General features: G+C 45.5%; 1 protein-coding gene across 5 annotated transcripts in view; it reads left to right on the top strand.

Annotated features, from left to right (window-relative positions):
* Positions 1–11856: 11856 nt before the first annotated feature.
* The window catches only part of STAT3 (signal transducer and activator of transcription 3), a 68799-nt gene continuing 64027 nt past the window's right edge, over positions 11857–16628 (top strand). The window contains exon 1 of one of the 5 annotated variants that reach the window (XM_045488921.1): positions 11857–12173. The gene's annotated coding sequence lies outside the window, so the exon portion shown is untranslated. The remainder of the gene's footprint in view (positions 12174–16628) is intronic. The other 4 variants (XM_045488923.1, XM_045488925.1, XM_045488924.1 and 1 more) reach the window with 4 other exon arrangements.

The following is a 16628-nucleotide window of genomic DNA, read 5'->3' as shown; positions in this document are numbered from 1 at the left end:
GGGCTTGAGCTCACCAACGTGAGATAGTGACCTGAGCCAAAATCAAGAGGTGGATGCTTAACTGACTGTGCCACCCAGGTGCCCCACAGACAAGTGGTTTAAACCTGCCTCATTTGCCTGGGTGGGGAGTGGGAGTGGGGTATTACCATCATCCCTGTTTTTAGAGATGAAGAAACACAGGGTGACTCGTCTAAAGTCAAGTACCTGGTAAAGTCAAGTCCCCGGTAAGTGGCAGAGCTGGGATTATAAACCAGGCAGCCTGGTTCCACAGTCTGACTGATAAGAATCTATAACCCTGTACTGTCTAGATCCACTTCCCTGATGTCAAGGCATTAGCCCTCCAGACACACTCAGTTACTCTACTCAATTTGAGCTTCCTCCCAAATGTACATTTCCAGATCATAGGCCTAGAGGAGGCAGTCTGGGGAGGGGAAAAATCAGAGGCCCTGACTCAGAGGGCTGAATGTCCTAGAGAAAGGATTCCAGTCCGTGTTATATGTGCCAGTCATAGTCACACAGCATATTTAATTCTCCCCAAAATCCTGGGATGGGCACGGATTTCGCTGTGCAGCCTCTCTTCCCCATGAGTAAGCAGCCTGCTCTACCTTGTCCACAAGTTATGGGTTTCCTAGAGCAATGGACTCAAATCATCACGTGGGTTCTGCCCGCATCAGAATCACCGTAATGAAAATACCGTCATTCCTGGGACTCCAACCCAGCCTTCTGCCACTACCTCAAACAAGCTGGGTCCTTCCTCATGAGCCATGCATTTGACTCCCCTGCCCCTGCCCCCAGCAACAAGCACAGTGGAGTCTGGAGTTCTAAATCTCCCAGAAAGGGTTGGCTTCCCACCAAAAGAAATGAAAACTGATGCTGAAAATTCAGAGCACGGGAGCCTGGAAACTTCCCTCCTGCCAGGAGAGGGTCCTTCTTCCTCTGGGATCCAGATGTACAGCTGTGAGAAGCAGGGAATGATGTCAGGACCCCAGCTATGGAATAATAAGGACAAGGGAAACCAGAAAAGCCCTGGGGGTAGTGGGGCCATCATTTACTTCTCCCACCTACAGTAAAGCACCTGACACACACAAACCCCTTTCCTTCTAGAAGCCATGCCCCTCACTGGTCCACCAGCAGCAGAATGACTCGGCTGTAACTTCCCTACCCAGTGTTTTTCCGGGCACCACTTTGTTAAGAGCAGTCCTAATTCTCTGAACAGCCACATTTCTGCTGGCTCCTGCTCCATGGCATTCCTTCTTTACGTAACAGTGTGGGGCCGAAACTTCCTTGAATCAGAATTTACTCCTTTTCCTCTTCCCTTGCTGCTGAGGGGAGGAGGAGGGCTGGTTTCAGGCACTGATGAGAGAGTCAACTGCCTACCAATCGGATTTTATGGAATTCCAAGGTCCCACAGCTACAAAGCCCTTTTTCCCCCAACCAGTCATGAACTTGCCCACCCATCATTAGCAGTATTTCCATGGGTTAGAAGCAGACAATAAACTAGGGTTTTGTCTCTCGAAGGAGCCCATCAAATGTGACCCAGGATCAAAGGAAGTTCCCGTACAGTCTCAGATTGAGTTATCAGGTCTCTAAATGGTACCTTCAAAGTCCTATTCCAAAGAGGTAACTTTTCATTGGGGTCAGAAGGAAACAGCTGTAGTCAGTCTTAGACTGGTCCAGACCTTCATCTGCTCCCACCCAGAGTATTTGAAATGACTTTAGATTCTCTTTCCAGGGCGCCTGGGTGGCTCAGTGAGTTGATCTTCTGACTCTTGGTTTTTGGCTCAGGTCATTATCCCAGGGTGGTGGGATTGAGCCCACATCATGCTCCACTCTGAGTGTGGAGCCTGCTTAAGAATCTCTCTCCCTCTGCCCCTCTTCCTTGCTTATGCATGCACTCTCTCTCTCTCTCAAATAATAATTTAAAAATAGATTATTTTTCCAATCCATTCTCCACACTACTGCCAGACAGAGATAGAATAAGTAAAGATAGAGGAATATATATTTTTCCCTTTATTTTAGAGACAGAGAGAGAAAGAGCAGGGGAGAGGGGCGGGGGAGAGAGAGAGAAAGAGAGAGAGAGAATCTTAAGCAGGCTTCATGTTCAGCACAGAGACTGATGCTGGGCTCGATCCCATGAGCCTGGGATCATGACCTAAACCAAAACCAAGAGTCGGATGCTCAAAAAACTGAGCCACCCAGGCACTCCAAGAAATATAAATATATATATGTATAAATGTATATATTTGTATATATAAAAATACATATATACATTTTTTAACATTTATTTTTGAGAGAGACAGAGTGCAAACCAGGGAGGGGCAGAGAGGGAGATAGAATCCAAAGCAGATTCCAGGCTCTGAGGTGTCAGCATGGAGCCCAATTCGGGGCACAGACTGAGAGAGAGGGAGAGAGAGAGGGAAGCAGAGCTTACCCGAGGTAGGGCTGAAGCTCACCTGATGTGGGACTCGAACTCATGAATCATGAGATGATGACCTGAGCCAAAGTCAGATACTTAACAACCGAGCCACCCAGGTGCCCTGTTTTGTTTTGTTTTGTTTTTTAAGTTTATTTTTATTTATTTCGAGAGATAGAAAGATAGAGAGCAAGCAGAGTGGGCAGAGAAAGAGGGAGACAGAATCCCAAGCAGGCTCTGCACTGTCAGCACAGAGTCCAATATGGGGCTCAAACTCACAAACGGTGAGATCACGGCCTGACTTGAAACCAGCAGTCAGACGTTTAACTGATTGAACCACCCAGGTGCCCCTCCACTGTGTTTGTTTTATTAATAATCAGATTTTCCCCATGTGCTGGTAAAGATGGTCATCAATAACTTCACGCTTGTGGCTTAACAGCTAAACAACCCTAGTTAAGAGGGTTTCTTTCCAAATCCTTCTGGCCAGAATCACAGATATGATGTCCATTGGCCCTGTTAGGTCATAGATCCAAACCACTGTGCCTCTGACCAAATCTAGGGTATGTATCACTTCTAGAGCCGTGGAATAGAGAGTGAGAAAGGCTGATTTCCCAAATGAAAATTGGGTTGCTGTTATCAACAGACAGGGGAGAGGATGATAGGCCGACAAAACAACAGATGTTCTTTCCCAGTGATCTGTTTGTGATACTGTGCTAGAAGCCAAGAACTAAAAAAAACAACACATCTAGCTCTTGATTTTAAAGGGTTTGCAATTAGTGGGAAAGGCAGATGTACAAAAGAGCTCAAAGAGATGACTGTAAGAGAGGTAAAGCAAAATGCAATGGCAAGACACTGGCAAGGGATTAATCCTGCTTGGGGAATATGGGGACAATTAAAGTAGGAAGGTGGCTTCTAAGCTGCTATCCTAAAAATGGGTAGGATTTCAATAGATGTTGCTAGAGAGCTGAGACAGTATTTTAGATGATTTTTGTGTCACCAGAGCCTAACAGTGTCTCAAATACAATCACAGTGGTTAATGGTTCTTTGGTTGAAAATATAAGGAAAAAAAGACATTGGCCAAATGGGAAAAAGGAGCTTAAGTTGGAAGGCTGCCAAGATACCCTGTGGACTCCAAGGGATCACTGAATGGCTAAGTTAGGAAGAATAGGCATCAGGGCATCTCCAGGGACTTCTGAGAGGGAGTTGATGGATAGCCTTCTCTAACATGCTGACATTAATGGAACTCCGCTCTAAGGGCTCCCAGGTTCTATGCCTCTCAGTTTCAAATTCCAGATTCCTGGCAAAGAAAATCTGATTAAGGCAATTAACATCCGTGTTCATCCTGGATTTAATAATCTATGGCCAGGAGGAAAGGATCATGTAATACAGACGTGGCTGAAAGGACCCATTTCAGTAGATGATTGCAAGTGGGGAGAGGAGCAAGCCCCAGGAAAGGAGGACTTGTTGAGAGCCAGGCAGGACCCAAGAGATAGCCATTAACATTGTAGGTACTCAGAAAGTGGTAATTAAGTGAAAGCAGTGATGTGGGACAGGGAAAGTTCTCCAGGCAAAGGGAAGAGTGTGCAGAAAGGCAAAGAGGGCAGGAAAGCAGAAGGCATAACCAAAGAACAGTTAATAGAATTGTGGAATGTTGGAACTGAAAGAGGTTTTGTTTTATAGATGAGGCAACAGTAAGAATCATTTTACAGAGGAAGTTTCTGCAGACCCAGGAGATCAAGTAATTTATCTGCACCTAATAAGACTCAGCACAAAAGAGTTGTCAGAAGAGAGGTGTTCCTTTGAGGTGCTAGGAATAGATGAGTTTGCCAAGGGAGGGGGGTCAGAGGGAGAAAAGGATGGAATTTAGAATTAAAAGCAGGAGTGCTGGGTGGCTCAGGTGGTTAAGCGTCCAGCTCTTGATTTCGTCTCAGGTCATGACCTCACGGTTCATGGGTTCAAGCCCCGTGTAGGGCTCCGCACTAACAGCATGGTGACTGCTTGGGATTCTCTCCCTCTCTCTCTGCTCCTCCCACGCTTTCTCTCTCTCTCTCTCTTACAATAAATAAATAAATTTTAAAAAAAGTTAAAGGCAGAAGTGCCCAACCTTAGGAAGTCGTGGGGATGGTGGGGTGGGGGCAGCAAAGTCGACCATGGATGGTCAGAGAGGGAAAAGGACATCTTTATGGGTAAGGCACTTCCATAAACATTATCTCAGGTAATTCTGATGGGTATTGGATGTTCCTCTACTCAGAAAAGTCCCTGCCTTTTTCTCCAGGGCTGTGTCTCTGCTGGGTGACCAGGACCCCTGCCCCTGTTCACAGCTGCCTTGTCAAGATGGATATCTGGTCCTTTCTGGGCCAATGAAATCCTCTATGCCATCAATTTAGAATTTTGAACCAACAGCCACAGAGACTGAACATTTTCAGCAGCAGCCTCAGGTCATAATAAAGGAAAGGTAGAGCTTTAGTGAGATGTTCTACAAAAACCCTCTCTGGTGAGGTTCCTGAAATTGCTCTTCCCAAGGTGTGGCTGTTCAACTCTTTATTGAAATTTGGAAGCCATCTCAGTTTCTTTCTGATAAGTCTCTCCAATTTTTTGATTTTTTTTATTTTGCGTAAGATAATAATAGCTAACATAAATTGAAGGGGTGCAATGAGCCGGATGCTTTATTGAATGCTTTGCTTGTTACTTCATCTAATCGTCATAACAACCTATGAGGGAGATGCTCTCATAGTTCCTATTTCATTGATGAGGATACTCATCAACTTCTCTAATGAGTCTCAGAGAGGTTAAATAGCCAGCCCAGGGGCACATTGCTGCATAGGTGGGGTGCCCGAGCAGTGGACCCTGCCAGGATCTGGCTTCTACCTGCCATGCTTCACAATTAACTTGAGAGTATCTTCCAATCAAAAACATTTTATTCTTTTATTTAAAAATATTTTAGGGGCGCCTGGGTGGCTTGGTCGGTTAAGCGGCCGACTTCAGCTCAGGTCATGATCTCGCGGTCCGTGAGTTCGAGCCCCACGTCGGGCTCTGTGCTGACAGCTCAGAGCCTGGAGCCTGTTTCCAATTCTGTGTCTCCCTCTCTCTCTGCCCCTCCCCCGTTCATGCTCTGTCTCTCTCTGTCCCAAAAATAAATAAATGTTGAAAAAAAAAATTAAAAAAAAAATTTTATTTTTTCTGAAGTAATCTCTACACCCAATGTGGGGCTCAAACCCACAACCCCAAGATCAAGAGTCACATGCTCCACCAACTGAGCGAGCCAGGAGCCCCATCAAAAACATCTTAACGTGGGGCGCCTGGGTGGCGCAGTCGGTTAAGCGTCCGACTTCAGCCAGGTCACGATCTCGCAGTCCGTGGGTTCGAGCCCCGCGTCGGGCTCTGGGCTGATGGCTCAGAGCCTGGAGCCTGTTTCCGATTCTGTGTCTCCCTCTCTCTCTGTCCCTCCCCCGTTCATGCTCTGTCTCTCTCTGTCCCAAAAATAAATAAACGTTAAAAAAAACAAACAAACAAAAAACAAACATCTTAACGCAAACTAACCAAGGTCAGAATCATGTTCTCTATTTGAAGATGTGGGTGCTGAGGCTCGGAGAGGGTAAGGAACGTGCCCAGGGCTCCACAGTTTATTCCGTGTCAAAGCCAGGATTCAAACCCAGTGTGTCTCACTTTAGCTCCATTAGCTTTCTAGTTAATGCAATGGCTTCTATGGACTGCTGCAATGGTCAAGGGAGGAAAATATGTCGAGGAGAGAGGAGGGGAAACGGTTGATAGTACCACATTCTGTAGCAAAGTTAAATAAAATGACAAAAAGAAGACATTAGCTTTGATTAAGAGGAGATTCTTGGTGGCCCTCAAGAGCACAGTCCTATGGAGAAAGAGGGCAGAAGCCACTTTGGTAGCACAAGCGGGGGTGGGGACATGGGGAACATGATGGGAAAGAGGGATAACTTGAGGGTCGAGATAGGAAAGAAGGAATATCTTCAGAGACAGAAGTGAAGAATAAGTGGAGAAGGTCAGGAGGCAGAGGGGAATTAATAAAACTCAGAGAGGGGAAGAGTGGGACCAAGAGCACTTCTATTTGTTCAGTAAGTCTTTTTTTTTTTTAATCTTTTTTTTTTTTTCCAACGTTTATTTATTTTTGGGACAGAGAGAGACAGAGCATGAACGGGGGAGGGGCAGAGAGAGAGGGAGACACAGAATCGGAAACAGGCTCCAGGCTCTGAGCCATCAGCCCAGAGCCTGACGCGGGGCTCGAACTCCCGGACGGCGAGATCGTGACCTGGCTGAAGTCGGATGCTTAACCGACTGCGCCACCCAGGCGCCCCAGTAAGTCTTTATTGAGCACCTAGTATATGCCCAGCACTGAGGAGGCAAGGGAGCAGCAAACAGGTAAGATCTGTTTTCCTGGAACTGACAGATAAGAGACTGTATACGGGTAAATAAAATGACGAGTATGATAAGAGTTCCACAGGAAATAGCACATAGTGATTGACACTCTGGGAGCAACTGTAGGTGGGAGTAGTTAGACAAGGCTTCTCTAAGCAAGTGAGACCAGTAGGGTGAGGAGGAACTAGTTGTGCCAAAGCTGGAGAAGGAACAAGAATGGGATGTGCAAAGGCCCTGAGGTGGGAAATGGACTAGCTGGAATTTAGTGGGCAGGAGGCAGGTTGGTGGGATAGGCAGGGCCTTGACAGGAATGAGAAAAAGCAGAACTCCTTTATCCTAAACCCTATGGGAAGCCACTGAAGGGACAGAATGACATGAATGATGTTTTAAGCAGCACAGGGAAAGAGCTTAGCCTTGAAAATATTGAGGAGGGAGGACTGTTCTTCAGACAGGAGGAAAAAGAGATGCTCTTTTCTCTTATTTGAGTGAGGGGGAGTTGGGCAGTCCTGGTGAGCGCTTCTGTTGCCGAGCCCCACGGGGGTCCTATCACATACACAGATTGCCCCATGCCTCCTTTGGTCACTGCAGTGACTCGCCACCCATTTACCACCCCCGAGATTCTTGTCTAAATCTCTTCTTTGCCATGCCTTCTTCTTGATTTAGAGTTCAACTGCTAATTCCTCCAGGGAAGAGGGAGTAAATAAAGTTTCTAGAACTTTACAAAGTCTGATCAGTCTCAGTTCCTGATCTAGCTTATAGTTCCTGAGTCTCTCTGAAGAGATCAATGGAAACTTATCCTCCCTACCCATCGCTATGTAACAAACCACCCAAAAACTTACTGGCTTAAAACAACGACAACATTTATTTTGCTTATGAATTTATAATCTGTGTAAGGTTCAGTAAAGATGACTCACCTCTGCTTCACTTGGCCTCTGTTGGGGTGGCTTGAAAGATGGGGGGCTGGAATCATCTGGAGGCTGCTTCCATTCATGGCTGATGCCTGCTGTCGGCTGGGCCTTAGCTAGACTGTTGGCCAGAACACCTTCATGTGGCCTCTACGCGTAGCCTGGGCTTCCTCACAACACTTCCAAGGGCGAGTGTCCCAGGGAAAGAGTCAGGTGAAAGCTATATCGTGTTTTATGGCCTACACTCAGAAGTCACGCAGCATCATTTCCACTGTGTTCTATTTATTAGAAGTAAGTTACTGAGGGAGTGGAAGCAGACTCTTCCTTTAAATGGGAGAAGTATCAAGGAATTTGCAGACATGTTTATAAACCACCATATGCTTGAACGAGCTGGGGCTGGGATTCTGCCTTTATTTATTTGTTGGGTGGAGGGTGGGAGCCTCACTTTTCCTCTCCTTTAAACTCTTCCTTGGGGATCCAGGAGGAGGGTTAAACCTGGGGATATAGTCAAGAAAGAGCAGCTATTCACGTTCTTGAATCAGACTCACGTAGATTTCAATCCTGTCTCTGCCATTTACCAGCTTGATGTTTTGGGGTAAGTCACTTCACCTTGGGTAAGCCTCATCTTCTTAATCTGTAAAATCACACTATCCTCCTCATGGGGTCATTATAAGGATTGAGTTAATAGATGGGTTACATAGTACATGTTCAGAGCAGTGGCTAGTTCATAGTAAATACTCCGTGGCTAGCTATTACTGATATGATTATTCAAAATATGTTTATTAATATTTAATTCATGCTTCGGTGAGTTCTAGCCCAGAACTGGGCCAGATGCTAGCTGCTGGAATTATGAAAATGAGCTCGAAGGGGGTTCAAGCTTCTAGGAACCTACAGCTCAGGGGGGATATGTTTGTTTTGTTTTTGTTTTTGTTTTTAAGAAATATCTACACCCAACATGGGGTTTGAACCCATGACCTCGAGATCAAGCGTTGCACACTCACGGACTGAGCCAGCCAGGCACCCCTGGGATATGTTTTAAGCATGTAGGCAGAGTCCAGGCTTTGGAGTCAGCCAGACCTGGTTCTCATTCTGAGCTCGTCCATAGTTGCTAGCTGTGGGACTTTGGACCAGTCTTTCACTTTCTCAGCCATAGTTTTCTCAGTTGAAAACGAGAATTACAAAAGTACCTGCCTCACTGGGGTTCTGGTGAGGATCAAATACAATAATCTACATAAAAAGCGTAGCATAATTCTTGGAACATGGTAATTACTTAATACATGTTAATTATTAATTTTGTGTATCAGGAAGTAGGCTAATGAAGTACAAGGTGAAGAATGCTGTACTAAATGGGGCATACAACCTGTTAAAGGAGTCCAGAAGAAGAGATTAACTTTGCCAGGAAGAATCTCGGAAAGCCGTGAAGAGGTAATGTTGGAACTGCACTTTGAAGAGTTTCCCGGTTGTGAATGAGGAAAGAGAAGATATTCCAGGAGGAGGGAAGCAGATCTACAAAAGCGTGAGGTAACAGAAGGTGTTGACGTGTTTGGAGGAAGGTGATAAATTCAGTGTGGGAGTTTAAGGTGTTGTTATGGAGGGAAGGAGGCTGGAAAAGAAAGTTCAGGTCAAAGCATTGGCTTACGTGGGAGAAACTGCCATCTGTAAGCTGGGGGGATTCCGTAGAGGGTGGAGAAAAGCCAGTGGCTGGGCTGGAGAGAGGTTTTATAGGTGGAACAGATAGGCTTAGGGGTAGATTTTATGTGTGCATGTGGGGGAGGGCAGTGAGGGAAACAATGGCCATCTGCCGAGGAGTCAGGGGAAGAGGCCAGGGTTTGAGTGGGTGGAACAAAGCTATGGGATGGGGAGTCCAAAAACCTGGCTCCAAACCCACCTGGTATACCTCTGAGTATCTCTGTGACCTTGAGAACATCACACTATTTTGTCCTCAGTTTCCTATTGGTAAATAATATGGCTTCTTCTATTTGCTACACATAATTATTGTGAAAAAGAAGAGAAGTAATGAGTCCGTAGGTGCTTTGTATGCAGTAAATAATGCAACAAATATCAGACCCATCAGTCAACTGCATGGTAGTTGCATGCTTTAGTACAGCTAAAGCAGAGTTTAGGTGAGATGGAAGATAAGGGTATCTGTTCTGTGGTGAAATAAACACAGTGATTGATAACACACACAAACATGCACATCAGATAAATTCAGTAATTTCCATACTGGGCTGGGTCTACAGGAGGGCAATGGGTAACTCAATTCCACCATCAGCAACTTTCCCACTTGTGCTTGTAGATGTTCTCACCTCTCACTTGGATTATTTAAGGTGGTCCTAAGATCCAAATCAGGAGTCTTTGGCTGGGCTTCAGGTATCTGGGCAGCCATCAGAATTTGTGCGTAAAAGTCATGCTGTGTACTTTGGGGGCTAGAATCCATAGTCTCCAGCAGACTCTCAGAAGGATCTGTAATGCTCCCTCCCTCCCCAAAGGTTAAGAGTCATTGATTTTCTCATCAGAAATTAAGAATAACCATTCTTGGGGTGAAGAACTGGTAGCAGAAGGCAACAGATGTTCATTTTTAATTTTTGAATTTCCTGAACTGTATGATTTTTTGAACCATGAACATGTTTCATTAAAACACGAAATGAGGGGCGCCTGGGTGGCACAGTCGGTTAAGCGTCCGACTTCAGCCAGGTCACGATCTCGCGGTCCGTGAGTTCGAGCCCCGCATCGGGCTCTGGGCTGATGGCTCAGAGCCTGGAGCCTGTTTCTGATTCTGTGTCTCCCTCTCTCTCTGCCCCTCCCCCGTTCATGCTCTGTCTCTCTCTGTCCCAAAAATAAATAAACGTTGAAAAAATTTTTAAAAAAAAACACGAAATGAAAAGTTTCACTGAAAAAAACTTATCGGGGGTTATCTTATCTGGATGGTGCCATAACCATCTTTCATCTTTATACCTTTTTGTATTAAACACAATAAGTACGAATATTAATAGCTGTGATTTAAAAAAAATCCTGATAGGGGAGTCTGGGTGGCTCAGTCAGTTAAGCATCCTCCTTCAGCTCATGTCATGATCTCACAGCTGGTGAGTTCAAGCCCCGCATCGGGCTCTGTGCTGACAGCTCAGAGCCTGGAGCCTGCTTCAGATTCTGTCTCCTTCTCTCTCTGCCCCTTCCTTGCTCGCGCTCTCTCTCTCAAAAATAAATGAACACTAAAAAAAAAAAATTTAAGGAAAAAACCCTGATAGTGACAGCACGTGCGCATGGGTACACACACACACACACACACACACACACACACACACACACCATTCCATTATGCAAAGTACATCCCCTATTTTGTAAGATAAAATGTCTGTATTTCCTATAAACTACTGGCTTCGATGCAGTAAAACTTGGATTTGAAATAGACGGGACGAAAAAGAAAAAGACAGGCAATTTCAAGTATTTCAGCTCAGACCCATAAAAACAATGTGTACATGTGTCAATCCTCTTATGCACTGTCGTCTGCCTTCTTGTGAACCCGCCAATGTGCGAGCCGTTGGCGTTTGATGCTTGAAGCGGCGGAACGGAGGACAGGGTTAAATCCACTACCCTCTCCCCACGCACTCTAGTAATTACTCTATTTCCACGTCATGTTTCCGGGTGTGTGTGTCCCGACTCACGCAGAAACTGAAGTTCAAAGCAGGCGGGAGTCACCCATGTTCTTTTTGCTGTCCCCAGAAACCCAGTTCAGGCGTTGGGCCCCCTGAGGATCTGGCGATACCTGGGGATTGTCTAACTGGTTGATTCCCACGTGGTAAGTGGCTCGCAACCTCGCCCCCACGTGGAGGTAAGAGCTGGGAAAAGGGAGAGCGGGCAGAAGAGAGCCGCATCAGGGGCATTTAAAGTGTCCTGACGTCACGCATTGCCAGGAACTCAGCTGAGTTTTCAGCAGGACATTCCGGTCATTTTCCCTCCCTCCCCCCGGTTTCTGTGCCCAAGGCCGCTGCTCCCTCTCCGCTGTAGCGGAGGGAGGAGCACTAAGCGCTCGGAACAGCCAGCACTGGGGCGTTCCCAGTCTACTCTTGGCTCCGCCCTTCCCCCCAGAGGCTCTTTTCATTGGTTAGCGGGTGGGGCTTCGGGTGTACTGTACTTGCACCAGTGCCTCTGGGTGGCCGGGAAAACTGGCCGTCTCATGAATTATGCAGAAGCGGCGTGTCTGTGCCAGGCTGGGGCTAGGCGGGGATTGGTTGGAGAGGCTGTAATTCAGCGGTTTCCGGAGCTGCGGCGGCGTAGACGGGGAGGGGGAGTTTGGGGTTCCGACGTCGCCGCGGAGCGAGCAAGCCCGAACCGGATCCTTGACGAGCACCCCTGCTCGGCGCTGTCTCTCCACGTCTGCTAGGAGAGGCCCGGCGGCCTGAGTGAGCCTCGCGACCCACATTCCGGCGCAAGCGCAGCCCCGGCCTATCGGGCCTGAGCCCGAGAAACAGGTGAAGGGGGTGAAGGGTGGGGCCGCCCCCCCGACGGCCCCCAGGTCTGGGGATCCCGGAGGGCGCCGGAGGGGCCGGGAGCCTCTGCAGTGTTTGGGGGAGTTGTGGATGCGAACTTCAGTGGGGCGGGGGGAAATACGTGGAGATTCGAGGGTCGCTCAGAAGGGACAACTCCCGGGATGACAGGAGCGGGCCTCTGAAAGGACAGGGGGCGCTGGGAGGAAGTTTCGTTCTTTGGAGAAAGGGCTGACGCTGAGGAAGAGAGAATGGGCTCGAGGGGAGAACAGTGGGGCGAGGGCACTCTAGGGTGGGGGTGGCAGAAGTGAGGGACAGCCCCCCGACTTCCTGCTCCCCGGGGCTCTGGGGACGTTCCGGCCACAGGAGCAACTGTCACGCCTGCAGAGATCACGGGCGGGGGCGGGGGGGGGGCTGTTGGAAAGAGCTTTCTCCCCGCTCCCCAGCGCGCCCGGTGGCTCCCAGCTGAGCCAATTCCTCGGCCTTGCCCTGTTCCCTCTCCTCTGGGAACCAGCTGTACCCCTCTAGAGGTACAAATAGGTGTCTTCCCCCCACGGCCCCGCTGGCTGTGGGTAAGATTATTGCATAAGAATCAAGTTTCCTGTAGGGAAATTGACAGTCTTGTACTCTTTTTAAATTCCCTCCCGTCTTTTTTTCTAGGTTAAACCCTGCTTCCCTCCTCCCCTTCTAAAAACAAAGTCCCTATCAAGCCAGTTCTAGAAAGAAATAAACCTCTTTCCTTCTTGACATTGTTCTTTTATAAACACCTGGTAAACTTGGCCAGAAGATAAATAATTGAGCCCTTGCGTTTACTGGATTGTGGTGTTGCTTAATTGCATAGGACAGAATGAACCAATCGAGAGTGGGAGTTTTCTGTCTTAGAGCCAAGATCTTGGGTAAACGCAGAGGGAAACAAAGACAGGCTGGATTTGGCAAAGCCATGTGTGCAAACTTTACCTGTGATTGGGAGGTGTGGTTGGGCTTAAGTTAGCAAAATTCAAACCGTCATCCAAGTTGCTTTTTCCATGTTTAGCGTACATCTGTGTTATATCAAGTGGGTGTATGGTATTGACACACTTTTTTTTTAAATTAAAAATGTGCATAATGTATACCTGCTGGTTTTTATCATGTGTGCATCTGCAGGCTATGTTCTGGGTATGGGTTGTAACTTTTTGGCTTGGCTGTGCTGGTAAACCATTGGTTTAAATAAATCAGAACTATAAATCATCTCAGTCTTTTATATGTGGATTTAGACTGTGTTATGACTTGATTCAGCCAAGTTTCTGTTTTATTTTATATTAAATATGTCTGTGTTCCCTGAGTCAACACATTTATTTCCTTGTTACATGTGCCAGACTGGAATACTAGCAGAATTTTTGCTCAGACATTTGCATAGTGGGATGGGAGAAAGAAGTCTGGAATACAAAAAAAAAAAAAAAAAAAAAAAAAAATGTTGTAGATATTGGAGGGTTGATCTTAAAGTCACTATATTTGTTAGCATATCCGGCACAGGGAACCACCAGCAAATTCATGAATCTTCTATTTCTGTATATAGTACTTTTGGGGAGAGTATTTAGAACTATCCACAGCTATGACTTGCCATACAAGGGGTAGGTTGTTCACATGACATTAATCTCATTTTATAGATAAGGAAACTGAGGCTAAAGGAACAAGGTGCGTGCCCAAGGCAGCAGAGTGCCATAGTGGTAGAACTTGTCCTTAAGTATATTTTGTATTATTTTGATTATCTATGTTAAGTATTAGGTCTTTTTTGTTTTATTGCACCCCTATGTTTATTGCAGCACTATTTATAATAGCCAGGATATGGGAAGCAGCCCAAGTGTCCATTGACAGATGAACTGACAAGATGTGTTACAGTTGTACACAATGGAATATTAGTCAACCATAAAAGAGAAAGTATTAGGTCTTAATTTATAGCGATTGTAGGCCCTGCTGGGAAAAGTGTCACTGAAATGCTAACATATATCTGGACAGGGAAATACCACTGACAGGCTAGAAGACTCCAAGGGAGATAGCCAACAAACAGGTGGAAAAAGAAGTACAAGTAGGTTTTGTTTAGGTTATTTTTCCGTCTGCTGCATCTGAGTCTGACTTGGGAAGTAACTTTTTAGTTAGCATAATTATCATCAGAATTTAGCTATTTGCTAATGGAAAGAGATACTTATTTAGGCAAGTTTGTAGGGTAAAGGATAGTGGTGACCTAAAATGCCATTTGATCCAGAGTGCCTTATGGCTTGATCAGTGATCATTTGTGTCTCCAGAAAGTTGCTTTCTCCCCCTCCCCGCCTATGCTTGACTTTCAGATATGAGATGGGGCAGACGTAGTGCATTCCAGATGCTGAGTCTATAGCACCTTTTTACCTTATAGTTTCCTCAGAGGTGGTGTACAGATTCACCAGATATTTACTTTTTGCAATGCAAAGTTGCTATGAAGAATCAGAGGCTTTGTTCACAGAACTTGCAGTCCACTGAGGGGATGTGATAAATGCTTTATGCAGACAGTGCAGCATGTCCTCAAAGAGCTGGTGAGACATTGAGCCTGTACTGTCCAACAAGGTAGCTATTATATATTTAAAAAAATGTGTGTATATGTGTGTGTGTGTGTGTATATACATATATATATATGGCACAACTAGAGAATATTTCCATTATCTTGGAAAGTTCTATTAGACAGTGCTGCACTAAGCACTACAGGTCTTCAGAGGAAGGAAAGATTATGAGGCCTGGAGTGGTCTGGGAAGTCTTCTTGCCAAAGGAGAGATTTGATCTGGGTCCCAAATAATGGTTGGAATTTGATAGGGATAAAGAATTTAGGGTGAGGAGGTATGGTGATACAACACCAACAAAATCCTGATAGATGAGTAAGGTAAGTAGGGGAGGAGTATCTACTCACCAGAGGCCTTGAATGCCAGACCATGGAAGTTGTTTTTGTCCTTTTAAAGATTTTTGAGGCCAACTATTGGTGTTTAATTGTGGAGTGCCTACTATGTGTCAAGCACATGCCTGGCATTGGTTAATTTGTACAAAGTATATCAGCGCACATGGCTTCTGCCCTGGGGGAGCTGTCGTTGGGCCTGACCTTATAAATTGGGCCAGCTCCCAAAGAGAGGTGTTCTGACTTACCAGATTCATGTTCTTCAGTGCAGAAGTGTCTTTTAGGGTTTTTAATTGGCTGCAAATGACCATTCACATTTTATGACATTGCTGGGTTGTTTCAGTCTTTGTTGGTATGATGAAAAGAACGAATGATGAAAAGAACGAATCTCATGGTTACATATCTGTCAGTACGAACCTTGGCTTGCTAGGGCACACTTCAGGATGGTCAGATGGGACGTTAGTGGTCAGCTGTTTGAAAAGTCTCTAGTTTTTAAAAGGAATAGCATATGGAAGAATGAATTTCTGTTCTGCTCAGTTCTCATTTATCATGTTAGGATTACTGCAGATCTTAGGTGAGATTGGCAAACGGTTCTGTTTTATTTTAATTAATTTATTATCGGCAAGTATTTTATATTGCGTAATGCTTGGCACGTTGTAAGAACTCCATAAATCTTTTTTTTTTTCCTCTTTTTTTAAAGTAATCTCTATGCCCAGCATGGTGCTTGAACTCACGACCCTGAGATCAAGAGTTTCCTGCTCTACCAACTGAGCCAGCCAGGTGCCCCAGGAACTCCATAAATCTAAGTCCTTATTAAATATCCCAGAAGAGAGATTAATTCTCTTCAGGGATGAGAAAAAGGCTCTATCACAGAGGGGCTCTGTCAGGTTGGAATACCTATGAATAGGGTTTTGTAGGATGAATAGGAATTCTCCTGACAAAGTTGAGTAATGAACAGTTGTATTCAAGGCCAGGGAACGAGAATGGGCAGAAGCTTAAAACAGCATAGGGTGTCCAGGGAGCTACAAGTGGAAGTTATTAATTTAGGAGGACAGAATGGAGGGGAAAGGAAGCTGTTACCCCTTCTCTTCTGTTCATTATTGGGTTCATGTTTCATTAAATTGTTTTGTCCTGCTTACAAAAGAACAGTATGCTATTATAAGCAATTTAAATTTGTAGAAAAATAAACTATGTGTATTTTATATATATCCTGTTAATAGTTTGGTCTGTATTTCTCCCGGTTTTTTCTTTTTCTACTTACCAGTATATCTTGGACATATTTATTGCAAATTTCTTTTTAATCACCTAATGAAAGAACAATAAGGAAGGCAATCTGCTCCCCCCCCCACTCCAAAAACGCATCATGTGGCTTTTCTGTCTGCTACACCCATCCATAAGAATAAGTGTCTTTTCTAATCACTGAACTTTTACCTGACCTTTGATTTTTCAACTACATTGGACAAGGAACTTCTATTTTGAGCAGTCCTAAGGTAACTGTTCTTATAAGTGTAGAAATGCTTGGGCTGTGTGTTTAAGGGTTTCGT

This window comes from Leopardus geoffroyi, chromosome E1 (assembly GCF_018350155.1).
Source record: "Leopardus geoffroyi isolate Oge1 chromosome E1, O.geoffroyi_Oge1_pat1.0, whole genome shotgun sequence".
NCBI classification, from domain to species: Eukaryota; Metazoa; Chordata; class Mammalia; order Carnivora; family Felidae; genus Leopardus; species Leopardus geoffroyi.
Note: the sequence above shows the minus strand (reverse complement) of the source record. Positions and strands in the feature narration are given on the sequence as shown.